The following is a 16,050-nucleotide window of genomic DNA, read 5'->3' on the forward strand; positions in this document are numbered from 1 at the left end:
TTGGTGTCCGGATAATCAGTCAGTTTACATGTTTTTCACAAAATTTAAGACATCTCAAGGATCCTCACCCTTATTGAGTTGTTTGGATTGGAAAATTGTTCCAATGTAGAAGTTCTACGATCGTCTTGAGGCCAGGAAGACTTCAGCGTAGTAAATGAGATGCAGATAAAGCATACAAACTAATAAAACACCCATCAATCATTATGTAGTAAACTGTGGCCGAGAAAACGTCTTCGTGGCGGGTCCACTAGAGGTCATCGCCTCTCATCAGTTCAAACGAGCACGCTTTGCAGCCGGTGGTCTCGTTGTAAGTGCGCTTTACAAGATTCCCCTCCATAATTCTTCCCCAGCCAGAGGGATTTTCACTTTCGTCGGAAACTGCTACCGTTGCGTGGCGGCTGTAGGCAAATAGGCGACGGTTCGCAAGGCAATTAGCTTGTCCATGCATCACTGTACACCTTGCAGATCCGTCATTCGCTCGTACACCCGGTAGCAGTCATTGCCGCGACTTTTATTGCTTAATTTAATTGCATTTGTTTTATTAGGCTTGGTCTTGCAGACGCCGTACGCCGTGGCGCAGTTCTGAGGTACAAATTGCTTATTCTCTCTGTTGGTGCTTGGTCCATATTTGAGGAGCGTATGCACAGTGGCAATCTAGAATGGACTCTCGAATGCTGCAGCATGTTGTGATTGATGATCACAACCGGCGGTGTAGAAAAACATACAGAAGTGGTTTGCATTGCGGGCAGGACTCAATCAGGCGTGAAATGATCGAGAGAGCGACATACTAACGAGCGGCAGGTCCGGAAGATGCCGGACCCGATTGGAGATGGTACGATTGACAGATGATATCGGGTCTGTCAAATGTCTCTCTTTCTCTCTTGTCCTTCTTGTGGCCACCCAGCCCGTGTGAGCTGACCACCACAGTAAAGGCCAGTGTTAAAGCTTGCCACCGTGTTCCACCGATGAAGCCATTCATAACCGACCGTTCATAGGTTAAAGCGATGCTGCATCGTGTAGTGGGCAGAACTCGGTGCTCGGTGAATCGCTTCTGCGGCTAACCTTTCCTCCGTTTTCGGAAAGCATAATGAAGACATAGGCTTGAGTGGCCAGAACCAGTTGGAATGGGAATAAATTACACTCATTTATGCTTATTTATTGCTACGCTTTTTCTCGCTGCTAACTGGCTTAACTGCTTTGCGGTTAGAACGATGGCAAAGCCCAGAAGCATGGAGAAGTTGGTCGGCCCAGGGAATGGTTTGTTTTGCATTGGGCGGAATGCAATTGATGCATCCATGGGAAGGGTCTTACTCGGTTGGTACGATGACGAGTCCCGTTGGATGGGAGTAGGTACTATTACACTATTTTATTACTATGATGCAAAGTATTATCTGTCGATCAACCAGTTATGATAGCTTCAACTCGATACTGGGAAGCATAAAATAGCACCGTAAATATTTCAATGATGCTGGTTCATTTGATTTCTGTGCTCTGATTTTGAGCATTGCAATGTTCTTCAAGCTAACGTTGCTACAAACTTCTACAAACAATATAGCTAATAATGTTTTCCTACGTTTTGTTGTTTCGATTTTGCTTCTCCATTCCCGTAGATCCAGTTGCGCCACACAAAGCAATCAGGTCAACCGAAAATATGAATGCTTTTCGATAAAAGATTACTTCCTCACACCTTTCTCCGGAGAGTCCGAGCGAGGCGAAAAAAAGTGCGACATCCGTTAAAATGTTTAATGAAAAGTAGTTTTTTGAGTTCAAGCATCGAATAAATCACAATCGTAACAGGGAAAGCAAAAATAAGACTAGAAAAAAAAAGGGAAGAGAGAGAAAACACCTTTCAGCTGTTTCGATCCCAACGCAATGAAGATGCATAAAGCAGTGAAGTTGGTGGTTTTTGCCCTTTTTCTTTAGTCGCAACAACGGAAGACCGATCAATAGCGTGATTAAGATATGCAGCCTTGTTTTTGTTCGCCATTTTACGGACGTTTTCCCGAATGTTCGTTTTTATTTCCTTTCTTTTTATTGGAATATTTCTTCTTGCTTTACCAGAGAAAGTAATGAATGAGCTTTAATGCAGTTCAGCATGGAAGGAGGAATGACTTTTTTTTCGGTTGGTTTCACTATGGTTTCATTAATTGTTACCGAACGTGTTATAAATGTTACAAACAGTCAAGGCCAGAAACGATGTGTTATTCAAAAACAAAAGCCCTAATATCACCACCACCCTAACGAGCGATCGCAGATATTCAGGGTGCCTGTCAAAACTGCCGGTGACTGATTTCGGGCGTACACCCGCTCGCACCGTATTCGTATGCATTTATGTGAGGGACAGCATGGAAACTTGATAATTTCGTGAGGCATCGGTTCGCAGTCGGCGAGAAACGGTCCCCAAACTGCTCCGCCAGCTTATCAACCGCCAGTGTGCGTGAAGCTGACCTATCAATTAGGTATGCTTATGCAATGGTGTTATGCTGAGGGAAGACATCGGATAGCTTGGTAGTTGGTTGACTGTAGCACAATCGTCACATAAGAGGATTTTAGGACTCGATTTAGGAAGGGCCATTCAGCTGCAGTCGGGTGAAAGTGCCTGAGATCAAAAAGTGTAAGTTTATGTTATGATGTGTACGATTAGCATGAATTGTTTCAAAATTCGTGTGTTTTAATCCGTTTTGAATGTTTCACGGGTTATTTATAAGAAATCAATTTTAATAAGAAGAATATTAGCCCAAAGCATTTGAGTATTTTGTGATGTCATATGCCGTTATTAGAGTTATGGGAAGTGATAGCAAAAGCTAATTTTCTGCTTAATAGGGTCTCCCTAGGCATTCAACCTTAAGTTTTGAACAGAAACACAAAAAATCTTCTTTTTTTCTCAATAAGACTTGTTGGTAAAACTTTGACTATCTTACCGTCACACTAAATCTAGTCAAATAACAGTGTATTTTAGGAAAGACCATTCTAGCTCTCAGCCCGTATTTGAATAACAAATTTCGTTAACGGTTAGCGAAACATAGCACAACAACTAAACTGAAGCATGTAAATGGCCCGGTGAAATGGTTTCGGTGTCTTCTGCACGCTGCCAACCTGATAGAAAACTGGTCAAACGGCTAGCAAATGCGACTTAGATGCTAATTTACGAGAGTTTGCTTTTGTTTATCATTGCTTTGGCGGGGGGAAGACTAGCGATGTTTATTGTGGCCTGTTGGAGAAAAAGCTGAACGTAAATAAAGGTGTCATCTTAGGGAGTTCTTTTGCGCGAGGTAGTTTTTCCACTGCTTAACAGCACAGAAGGATCCGTTAAAATAGATACGGTTATTTAAAACCTTCGATACGTACCACCGAATGTGCGGATCACGTGGACCTTAAACGAAAACTAGTCACATTGGTCTTGACGGTCTAGTCATTATGGTGACGTAGTAGACGTGTTACAGATCTGTGAACTTCCTAATTGATGACCAACCATTAGTGCAGATTGGCGAAAGCCTATCAGTCCAGCTAAGACTACGCATAGCCTACATCTAAAACCGAGATTTGTAAGACAGATTTGCCTTGCATAAACAGCTATTTGTACTTGCTGTCATATGCAGCTTAGGTTACCAACCACCGATACATTGTTGCATGCAGTGCGGATGTACCACTGAGTAGTGTCTTTTCTTCTCTTCATAAATCCTTCGATGGAAAAAGCGTTCTTTTTTCGGGCAGAAACTTTCAATTCAGATAAGATACAAAACTGCATCAACTCATCGAGAAAAGATTGAAAAGTGTCTCATTTGGAACGGCGTATATCAGAGTTAAAATCTCAATAAGATTGTGTGGAACCTCTAGGGGTCCCTCCACAAACAGGAATAGAACTATTTCGCACTTACTGCCAATAGTCAAGTGCAGCGCAAGTTCCCAAAATGTGAGCTGACATACCTGACGCATCACTGAGGGTAAATATGAAACCATTCGAACGCGGTCAGTGCACCGTTCGATGAGTAAGTGGTTTTGGCTCCCTCTCTAATTCTGTTGGGTCAAAAATAGTGAACGTGCTTGACGAAATGGAACGCCGTGTCGATGAATTATTTTCGGTTGTACGACAAATCGATTCGAGGGATTTACAGGTTTGGTGTGTTTAGTGTTGTGTCCAACATTCGTTCCCTTCATTGTGTAAGAAACCAGTTTTGAGTATTATCATTTCAAAACGGTTAACTTAAATCCAAGTATTAAATTATTCACGATGACACCCAAACCATCCCTTCCCAATTTAATTAAACCCATGCTTCCGACCAAGCAAATCTGTCATAAAATTGGCAATATTATTTTTTCCAAACAAATTCACTTCAAAGCAACTGCTCCCCAAAACTTTTACAACGTGGACGTAAAAACTCACATTCCGCTAATGGGACCGGGAATCTTCTGCAGTCATCCGCCGACCCGAGGGTCAACGACCGCCGTGCGTAGAGATTGTGCGTATGCAAAACGTGGACTCGGGGTGCGTGTGTGTGTCGCCGGTGGTTTTGTGCGTGTGACGCAGTGCCATCCCTCCCCCTCCCTTGCCCACCTTTCAGCGGCCAGTTTTCCTCATATTTTCTTTTACGACCCATAATACCTCGGTTATTTGGCAGGCGGTCGCAACAGCAGCAGCCGCCGGATGGAGATGCAAAGTGAAAACTCGAATCCATCGGCCGGCCATAAAGCTGCAAAGTGAAATCATAAATCCTTCATTCCACAACATTGACAGTACGCGTCGCGATTGGAAAGGTCAAGAATGTGAATGGGTGTCTTTCATATCGGTGAAGGTGCCCAGCCAAAATGTGATGAGAACGATGGAACAATGTAGATTAATTTTTGAAAATATTTTTATCGTAATCTTGATAACTAAAAGAGATATTAAGAGAAGAGAAATTCGATAATTCGATATTTTTTTATCAATTCAAATCATTGGCATAAATAAACAAACCTGCCTGTGTGTGTGTGTCCTTCACTGGGAAGTGTTTATTTATTTCACTTTTCCAAGCAAACGACAGCTTGTTAAGGATGCATGTACTAATTAAGCGGTCTATACCACCCTTGCTCCGAAATAATTCGACTAAGATCGATCTTGTGCGTAAAGAAGTTCGTACAATTTGAATCGAACTGTCCGATTGACAGTTTGTTTGGATTCAAATCCATTCAGCAAGGTTAAACCGTTCACAGACGATGGCATAGAAACGGAAAGGAATATTTGTTTATCTCATTCCACTGTCTTGTATATGTTGTCTTGAAGCTCAGTCCCTTTGCGATTTCTTTCATTTTCTGTCTCCCGTTCTACCACCCTGTGGGCCATTAGCAATCAGTAGCGCCAATTTTATTGCATGCTGCTCACTGACCAGGACAGGTCAGTCAGTGGGTGCTTGCGCGAAAGTGTCATCCTACCCCGAGGACACCAGGTGAAGAGGGCATGATCTCTCACACGGCGGGGTTATAAATACATTCATTCGCAAAAAGCCTCTCACACAGTGTGTCGGGAGCCGTTCAGGAAAGAATTATGTGACAATGCGCGTGTCCCTGTTTGCGTACGTACAAGGGGATTCATCTCGACCGTTGCAAAACCGCATTAAACACACAGAACGTACACGTCGTTCTAGTGGTAGAAAGCACGAGAGCTACAACAACAAAAAAACGGACAGATCAAATGTGATATGGCATATCTCGGGCCGAACGCGCAAAAAAAAGTGCGGAAATTGTGAAGAATTGTGGTGGGCGGTAAAGAAAAAGGGATGACGGTTGTGTGGCGTAAATTCAAGTTCAATGTCTGGTGCTTACAGACAGACGAAAAGGCCAAATTTTGCAAACCATCGTAGGCTGAGCTGTAACTGGGTAGGAGGCTGACTGAAAGAAGCAAACGAGACGTTTGACCTCTTTGAAGCAATTAGAAAAAAAATTAGCCATACATTTTTCACTCTTTGTTAGTGGTTCGAGGCATAACATCACGGACAAGTGATACTTATTGTATGTATCTGGCGGTTTTAAAAGAAAATCCACCCTACTTACGCAATGCACGCATGTTTACTTTGCGCGTGACTGAAACACCTCACCATTTGCTCGTTTTTCGGCACCGACCGGATACCGGCAAGGAATTTGGCGAACAATTTGCTCACGCAGTTGGGAGAAAAATTTGCGCCTTGCGCTCGTGCAAGTTCGGGTGGAAAATCGAAAATTATCGAACTTGTTTGTGCGAAATCCATGCGTGTTAACGAAATTTGCATTGTAATGCGTATTAGCGAACAAAATGGCACAAAGGTCGTCGACCTATTTGTTTTTTTTTTTGTGCGAATGTGGAAAGTGTGGAATTTGGTGTGAGAAAATAGATCGTTTGATGCCGCTAAAGGGTACAATCGTTGGTGTACGATTTAAAAATATAAACAATTACTGAGCACCACTTCTGTTTACATGCTTTCCCTTTTATCGTTGGAAAGGAAAGGGTAATTGATTGAGAAGGTTGAATTAAGTGATCATATTTTGAAATTGCTTAAGTATTTGGCTGAAACCACCGCCATTTCCAGTTAGATAATATGAAGCGTATCTTAATTATGGATGCTTAAGATTAAATCTAACCTCTAATCTGATTGGTTACATTCCTTCCAACTTTCAATAGTGCGATAAATATCTGCCTTTTATGTCCTGTAATTAAGTCGTTATATTTTTCTGACAACAAAAAACCAATCTTCCATGTGACATTCCACTTCCAAGTGTATCAAACCGGTGGCATCTTTCATTTCAGACAGCACACAAACTGGAACGAATAAAATGTAAACAGTTTAGAATCTTCGATATAATTTATGGCTTCTTCTGGAGGCCAACTCTAGCTTGCGATATTTCCCAGAGCCACAAAGCACAACCATGGCGATCAACGTACAACGAGAACTAGAGAAAGGCTCTCCTCGTACTACTTGCACTCCAGCAGCAGCAGCAGCAGCAAACGGCACGGCATGGGTTCCGGACAGGACACCAGGCCGTTAATTATGCTAGGCGTTTCATTTGGACGGTTTTTCTCGATACATGTTGTGATGGTTTTTTATTCACTTGCTTTGGGAACAGAAAGAATGCAACGGAGACTTTTTGGAAGCGGGACCATGTCCCTTCCTCCATCCTCGATCCCGGACCACGACAAATCTTTATCAAATCATTTGCATCCCGCCAAAGTATGCGATAGGGTTTTTGAGGTTAACCGAGGCTAACCAAGTTTGATGGGGTCGCGCCTGAGTACAATGCAATAAAAAATAAAACATAAGCCTGCAGAATGATTTATCGATTGTGGCTTCTCTGGAGGCAGGCTTCGGGTGCTGCGTTCTCGATTGTTGCACCACACAAACCGATGGCCACCGGTTCCGATGGCGCCTGCCATGGGTTTGTTGGGCTCCGCACTGGAACGTTACAAATGAAGATGGTTTAGAATGAAATTGAATTTTAATGATGCCTTAAAAACGTTGGTGACTTCTGATGTAACGTGGAGGGAAAGGAAAATCACAATCCCATTGCACACATTCAAACCGTATCGAATTCGGTACAGTTCGAGAGGAAACTAACAAATGAATTGTCACCATTAAGGCGCCAAATGAGGTGATGATGTTGGACCACGGTGAGATCGTTTGTTGGTGCAAAAATGAAAAATCGTTTTTTTTTTTGCTGGGCCATCCCTACAGAAGATGAGAGTGCAGTAAGAAAAAGTAAGAAATTTTCTTACAACTGCGATCGTTGCGTTAAGCATGAGCATTGATCAAGAAGCTCCAGAAAACACTCAACAGTGATGTGTTAATGCGTCTGGTAAGCCAACATACGCACCAAAACCTCTGAAAACCATCCAAAAGAACAAAGTGTACAAGAGTAAAGTGCTATAAATTAGAAAACTTTCCCAAAAAAAAATGACAAAATGCCGGAACTGAATGGAACCGCATTGTATTTGCGGTGTGCGGTACCGCGATCTTGCACCAACACACCCAATACATGAAGCGCATCATTAAAACTGGATTAAAATAGGATTACACGTATTTAAACCTAAATAAATCCATCAGCACAGCGTACATTTGCGATAGGGGGCCACCACGTTTACCCTCCGAGTCACGCATAGCCACACAACGGCACGAGAGTCAACAGAAACACGCACCGAAACAACAAACGACGACCCTTTTTCTGTGCGTAACGCCTCGAGGTCGCGAGACGAAGTGCTTGCAGAGTGCTAAGGGGCCAACAAAATTAACATATCAACTTTTTCCACTTTTCCACCACATCATTTCCCGATGCGATCCGGCGTTTGCACGAGGGTCACCGGCACTCGATCCCTTCAGAATTTCAATTACGCGCCTTTACGCGATGAACAATTCCATTCAATGCTCGACGTTGCGGTTGCCGCTTAGGAAACCCCAATGTCAAACACATGTTTGGATTGTTTAGATCCTGTTCCTTTAAGTACCGCTCTTCTTCCGCACGCCACTCCTCGCCGAGTGCATTCGGCTTAGGCAGATAAGTATTGTGAAGATATGTTACGAACGCTGGCGCACCTTGTCACAACGCGAGCTAACGCGTTTGGTTGTGTTGTGAATTTTTCGACCAAAGAAAAAACAAACAAACCACCATCGCTCGTCTCGATGGCTGTGCAGGAGGCGAAGATCAACACATTTTTCTCTTCACTAGGATCGTTTCACGGTGGGTCGGTAAAAAGATGAGAAAAAACGCTCCCGGAATAAGTTGTGACTATCAACAACAAACAAACAAACCATGGTTTTGTAACTTTGTAAATGAATGGGCCTCTTGCCCATGCGGCTGTACTTTGTATTGGAACGAGTTTATGCTACTTAGAAACTCTAACCATCAAACCTTAACGGAATGGCCACATTGAATGGGAAAAATAAATTTAAAAGGATAATAAAACTGCTTGCCGAAAAAAATATAAGACTATCAAAAGTGTCACTTCATCGTCTAATTTATCAAAATACAATCGGAGCACGATCGTGCGAGATCCGATGAAGACAACAAACGCGCTATCGTTGGCTCAGAGCAACATGATATCCATCCCGAATGGTTTGAGTGCGTGTGGCATGGTCACGTATCGTGTAGCAGATTTAGGACCCTTCCTTGCTGACTTCTCAGTGAGTGGCAAGAGCAATGGTGGCGACGTGTGATAAATGATTGAATGATTGCGGTGGACAGATGTCGTGCGTGAATCTTTTATTTTGCCATACCAAACACACAGTTAAGACATCAACTGTCAGGGCGGAGTAGAGTGACCATTCGATTGTTTCAAATTAATTGGGCTGTCGCCGAGTTTGTACACCTTCGGTGACCCTCGTGCAGACGCCGGATCGCATCGGGAAATGGTGTGGTCCTTTGAGCGATTAACCGGCAAACAAGATTTACACACTTCGCTTGCGTCCTCAGTAGATTCTTTTTGGCATTAGAAATAATCTCGTGCAAAGCTGTTTGTGACAACGAGAGTTCGCAAGAGATGCTTCTAAATCTAGTCTGGGTAAGATGTCAAACTCCCAAACAGGGCGAAACAAAGGTCTTACGCGATGCGCGCCATCGCTGCAACTAATCACGTCTAGACGGAATCTCTCGACGCTTCCTGGAACATAACGGAGTGGTGCATCGTATCACCTTGTTTGGACCACCGTTTCGCATGCCAACCTAGTCAGCCAGCTTCTCACCACTTAATTAAGCGAAGATTAATGTGCTTCTTCAGGATGGATCACCGTTTCGAGTCGCCACCAGCCCCACGAAAACTCGTCGTCCAGGAAAAGGCTAAGGTCTGAAGATCTTTGGCATTTTGACGCCTCTATCCCCTGACACAACGTCAGTCCTACAGCCGGGATCGATTTGATCAAACGGCATGATTAATCGATGCAGATTTGTGCAGGCGGCTTGCGAGCGCCGCCATCTCCCGGAGCTGTCACCCACTTTTGGGTTGTTTTACTCCTTCCAGCGCATACCTTGCCGGGTATGCATTTTCAAGTCCAAGTCCACGTTGGTCAGCGTACGTTCAATATCATGGCCGGCTCTCACGACATCCACAGCATCGGATTCTGAAACTCCTTGGGTGACAAATTCTATTCGTGTCGCTTTCAATCGTTTTGGAGCATGGATCCGAAAATTAATTTAGCAGCTGTCCAAAACTCAAGACGATGCGCACCGTCCCAACACACTCCGAACACTTGGGGACGACACATCCGTGCGAAGGCGTCAACACTCGATACGTTTTTATCTCAATCTTATGCTTAATTAAATCCGTGTTGGTTGTCGCGTTCGATTCCGACCGATTGACGTGTCACAACCGAGTGGGTTTGAGTGTCGTTCCATCAATCGCATCGAAGTGCATGTTAGCCTTACGATCATGCTTTTGAGTGATGAACTTCTTACATGCACCGGGGAACATTGCATTGGAGATGTTGAGTCAAAAGCATGCAGCATCTAGCACAATGTATTGGGTGGACCAGGCAATGAATGCTACTCACGATTGGAAGCTACGGTGTGAAGCAGATAAATGTAATAGTTGCCCTAATGAACGTAATGAACTTCATTTGGTTTGATTTCACATTAATTCTATATCCCTGTTGTGGGCAAACGAGCTCATGCTTTCCACAGAATTCTCGACGGGAGAGAAAGGTTCGGTTGGTTCATATGACAAGATTAATAACCATTGATTTGGTGACTGCATTTTCCAGAATACTCACACCAGGGATGCGGTTAAAGATGTAACCGGTACTGACGATCTTTTGGGCCCATTGGTTCGGTTTCATGAGCTTTCTTTTGGAGGTAGTTATTTGCGATAAGCATTTGAAATATGTACAGCTGCAAGTGAGATGCATATTTTGCCAAGATTTCACTAAAATCTTTAACTTGTGCCACACATGACTGGCTTTATGTAGTCTGCCTTCTGCCTTCCCAATCAGAACCAACTCTGGAACCGGTCCGCTGACGTTTCTTATCTTGGCAGAGGGTCTTGTCATTTATCAGGCACCATCCTTTTTTCTTCTCCCGGTTCTTGTGGATTCTTCCAGCCCCCGGTGCAGTCATTCTGAAGCAGTAACTCCGACTGCGGAAACTGGTTCGATTGTCATAATTGATATCGATTACAGCGTGAGCCCCGAACCAGGGCGTTCCCTTTTTGGTATCCCTTTTCGCTCCTTTCACGCGACCGTTAACAGTTTTGTCAAATATTTCGAAGAAAGAGAAAACGGAACCGATCACCCGGGTGCGAACCGTAGCGGTCTCAAGGTCTGGCGGCAAGTTACTGACCGATCGTCCTGCAAGCCTGTTGTTGATGGCCAACAGAGGCAGTGCAGAAAAACGGTTGATCGAGTTGTAAAGAAAGGAGAAAAGCGACAAAGTGACAGAACTAACAGTCATGACATGGATCGTCGAGGTGCGGCATTCGACAGGCCCTTGAGAAAGTGTTAGAATGTGCCGCAACACGTTGCGAGAGAGTGCATAGCGATGCTTTATCAGGTTAATGATGTTAATCAATAATATTAACACTTGTTCTTGGTTGAGGAAGCGAATCGATGTCGCGATCCGCGACTACTTTCGTGCAAGCATCCACTTGAAGGTCTGCATCGTATTGCTGAATCGATTGGCTAGGCGTCTAGAACGATTCAAACTTGAAAGTTGGATGATTTTCCAATTCCCGTTTTGTTTTGTGATTATTCCTCTAAAATATACAATTTAAAGGGACGTTTTTTTTCTTATTTATTGGAAAGTTTGTTATCTACTGTGCATCCATAAGTGCTCTTCAACTCCGAAACCCAATTCGTTGTTCCATTCAGGAAATGACACTTCTTTGAGATTACGTTGAGCAATCGACAATTCTTTTCAACACAATCACTTTTTCCTTTTTACTGCTCGAAGTGAAAGGGGCTTAACATATCGATCATAAACGATTTTTCTCATTTCAGCGTAACGGGAAATATCCCTTGCGCGATACGCCGATCTTTCCTTCGATATGTTGAAGAACATTCCACGAAGTCGGAGGTTTATTGATCTTTTAATAGCAAAAATGATCGTAAAATTGTATTTTTTTCAGATTCAGAAAACCTCATAAATTAATGTTAATAAACTAACAAACCAGATCAAGCTGTCCTTTCAAATGATTTCTTCTGTGCTTAAACTACATACGATCAATGATTTTGAATGCTTTCTTACTTGGCGTTGGCTTTCCATTCAATGGAACCTCAAATACATTAAGAACTTCCATTCTAAAGCCCGTCGGTACTACGCAAGCGACCGTTACACTGGCCTTAGTCACGCATTAGTCACGCTAATCAAGTGCTAGCTCAAAGTCAATTTCATTAAACGGTATTCGAAGGCGCACGCTGTTTAATTGATTTCGGTTTCCTGAAGTAACGTTCACGTGGCATGCGCCCCGTGTACGGACAGGGAACCGAAAGATAAGACCAAGATTCCCAGGAACGCACTGATCGCTTCGGTCGAAGAAGCTCCCTTTCGTTTTTAGCGGCATAATGTGCTCTCATAAAGATATCAATTTCAATCAAACGCTTCTGCTGCATGGAAATTCTAGCCTAGACATTGCGTGGCTCTACAACTTCTAAACTCTAACCGTCCGGTTATTGCACTTGTTCCCCCACGGTAGAACAACTAGTGCGAATGAACTCTACCCGTGGCAAGAGACCAAGTCGCACCAGCGCATACAAGTTGTCAATCATCATTTGAGGGTGCGCCGAATCAGAAAATTGTCACCCTTCGCGGTGGCGGTCGGCGGCAGCAGTAAGGCGCTAGGAAGAATACATCGAAATGCATAGACCACCGCCGAGGAACAGAGGATGGGCGAGCGATATGGTTCATCTCGCGATTAATATTCTAATCATCGTAACCAATCCCCGTTTGTTACACCAACGAGAGATGCGTCTCCGTAACCTGGACCAAGGGCAGACAGGAACGCCACTCAATGTTCATCTGATGAAAGCGAAAGTTTAGAGAAAGTCGAAGAAGCCATGTCGGGTGTGATACGGAGCGCGATTAGAGCCGTGGAAATATTAACCCTTACAAACGGCTAGGCCGAATGCCATCCGTCTGAACACTAATTCAGAGTGACAGAGTCTTTTGGCTGAGTTCCGGGCACAGCCAGCCAACGGCCATTCGTTCCACCGAATGCACTTGCGGCGCGCCAGGCGGCATTGTCCTCATCAGTAGAGAATTGCTTAAATTAAGCGACTGTCATAACTGTTTCGATACTTTTGAATACCGTTTCGGGTCTTCGGGGATCGAGCATAGCGAATTGGTGTAGTATTTGGTTTTTATGTTCGGTAAATTGAAATAACACGCATAAGCAATCAGCTTAATTAGTTCTGCGATCAAATTGACAAATTTAATCCCTTTTCGCTTAAGTTCTCGCGCGTTCTTAGCGCATCAGCGTTCTTCGAAGATGAAAAGCTGTTCTGCATATTCTCATTTATGGAGCGATTTCGTGCTGCGATACAAATGACACTACAAATGCTTTAAATTTGGTGAAAGTTAATAAACGTAGCGATCGTCCTACTAATAAAAAACGATCACATACAACATACATTTTATGATCTCCATAACAGATTCGTCGAATGGAGCGGTACAAATCATTTAGCGTGTGATATTTGTATTCGGTTAATTGAATCAATAAAACTGTACAGCACGTAGCATCACCAAATAAATTGTCCCAGCCCTTGCGTCGTTGCTTTCTTTTATCACCACACAAACACACTGCACCCGATCGGATTAATGTATTCACTCGGAAGGGCTTTCCGGTTGCATTAGTTGATAAGGGTCCCGAGAATTAAACGTGTCCGTGTCAGATTTATTTATTCTACTATGTTGCAGTAGGAAAACTGCACTGCGACCTCGGACTAGGAAGTAAGTCAAGTGTGTCCCCTTATTGTCACATTTGCATTGACAGATTTATCACACCGCCTTTCAGTAGAAGGTGAGAATTAAAACAACAATCCTGCACCGAAAAAAAAAAAATCAAACTATTCCAATCATGTTGAGCTGTGTCTTGACACGCGTGCCGGAACGGGCTGACAAGAGTTGTGTTTTATTAAGATGGATGAATCTTTGGGGCTTTGCTCTATGGACGGCGAAAGGAATGAATCAAGTCCGAAATTGTGGCAATTTGTCAGCCACGCGTTGCGTACCGTGTAACAGCGCCCGACGGATGGACCGATCGCTGTAGGTCAACTTGTCCGTTCCGAAATTGAAGTAGCAACTTTCACTTTCTTTCTTCAGCGTTTCCAACGCGGCCCAACTAATAGGGCTGCTGGAATCCTACCATTAATGTCCCATTTTAGGGCATTAGCCGTAAGCTGTCAGATATTCGGTGGTAGTGGTTGTGTGAAAATTCACAAACAAAGAGTACACGGAAGCTAATCGATGTTCAATGCGGATGAAATGGGTGTTACATGATCAGACAGTTTGGCTCTGAAGCACACTGTAAAAGACACATCTTCTTCACGGATTTGAGCATTCATTTTTCAAACAGATGTTCAATTACAGGCTACAAGTTGGATCATACTCAACGAGGTAACAAGCATTATTACAACGATTTCCTATCGGACAAGATAATCGAACCGAAACCCTTTGCAAAACATACTTATAAAATCTCTTCCCCCTCATGTAAGTTGCTCACATTTATAAAAGATGCATATTTCAATATGTTTTAAGCCTAAGTAATGGTGGCAACATCATTTTTAATACCTCCAAATAACAACGGCAAACAAAGTTTACAAATTAAAAATCCAATCTGCTAAATCCGGGCCAGCGTACCGAGATGAGCTGCCAAGGGCAGCAAAATATAACATAAAAATACTTTAAAGTACGGCAGGGAATTGTGCTAGGTCAAAAAGATGAAATTAAAAAGTCACTCTGTCTCTGGCAACCTCTCTCTACCACTCTCCTTCGCTCTACATTGACCTGAACTTTCCTGGAATGGGTCGCTGACCTTTCGATAGGTTGAACCTCGTGTCTTGTCCGGTGTGCGAAAAATCGGGAGAAAAGCAGAAAAACATGGAAAAGTCATCCGGCAGTGAAGCGTAACGCGTACCGAGCGAACAAAACGAACGACAGACCGACCATACCGGCCGGCTTCCTTTTGTCACCCAAAAAGGCGACCATGGGAAATCTCTACCGAAAGATAAAGCGAAGCAACCGAAACGCGGGGCAAGCCGAAGGGGAAACCGGTCCGATCCTGTGAGTGCGTTTACGGCGTGCGGCAGACGACGGGTCCTTTCGGGCCATTATCCGAAATTAAAACACGCTTCAGCAAGCCATCTCTCGAGAGGGCACCGGTGGCGTTAAGCCACGGGCCATGCTTCGGCAGGAACTTTGTACGAAGTTGGTACCATTTCTCTGGAACAACTTACAGCAGGATCCACATCGAGTGTGGGGTGAGGATTCCACGTGGCAGGAGGGGACACAAAATCTGGAATGTCGTTTTTTTTTTGTTTTCTCCCAGCAGCATGATGTCGCGTGGAGTTACAGGACGCACTAACCGCACCGGGACGCAGTGTTTGGAGGTTCTGAAGGCGTCACCAAGGTTTATTGATTTCTAATAGTCAGGATAGAAGCGTAGGAAGTGGCGACGAACATAAATTAAATCCTTTTTTCCTTTAAAAAAATAGGCTTTCCGAACCTCTATCAACAGGCCCAGAAGAGGAGGAGGTAGAGTCAATTTTCTGAACCGCATTGAATCCCTACAAATACCTTTGGCAAGGTGAAAGACTAATAAACAGTGTTGGTGAGTGGAGGGACATCAACGAAAAGAAAAATAAAAGGTTTGATCAAATATTTAGATCGAAGATAAGCGGTCGATTGATCTCCGAACCGGGAACAATCGAATGGAAAAGGCACACACAAAAACCGATTGGTGGCGCCTGTGAGCTGTGAGGAAAGTTTTACCCAAATAGAATTGCTTGAGTGTTGCCGGCTGGAATTAATTTAATGCTTCTCAAGTGCGCTTCGCTTACATTTCAAGCCAGCCGTATTCTGTCTCTAGACATGAAAGCGACACTTTAAAATAGTGAGGTTTTGGGATAG

At 43.7% G+C, this 16,050-nt stretch overlaps 3 protein-coding genes across 3 annotated transcripts in view; 2 read left to right on the plus strand and 1 right to left on the minus strand.

The window, feature by feature from the left end:
• LOC126559023 (glutathione S-transferase 1) overlaps positions 1-16,050 on the plus strand; it is a 435,657-nt gene that overhangs the window by 279,936 nt on the left and 139,671 nt on the right. The gene's annotated exons all lie outside the window — the stretch shown is intronic.
• The window catches only part of LOC126557121 (uncharacterized), a 43,424-nt gene that overhangs the window by 2,909 nt on the left and 24,465 nt on the right, over positions 1-16,050 (minus strand). The gene's annotated exons all lie outside the window — the stretch shown is intronic.
• The window catches only part of LOC126557342 (endoplasmic reticulum chaperone BiP), a 205,185-nt gene continuing 198,886 nt past the window's right edge, over positions 9,752-16,050 (plus strand). Inside the window, exon 1 of the mRNA XM_050213070.1 lies at positions 9,752-9,761. The gene's annotated coding sequence lies outside the window, so the exon portion shown is untranslated. The remainder of the gene's footprint in view (positions 9,762-16,050) is intronic.

Source organism: Anopheles maculipalpis, chromosome 2RL (assembly GCF_943734695.1).
Source record: "Anopheles maculipalpis chromosome 2RL, idAnoMacuDA_375_x, whole genome shotgun sequence".
Taxonomy (NCBI): Eukaryota; Metazoa; Arthropoda; class Insecta; order Diptera; family Culicidae; genus Anopheles; species Anopheles maculipalpis.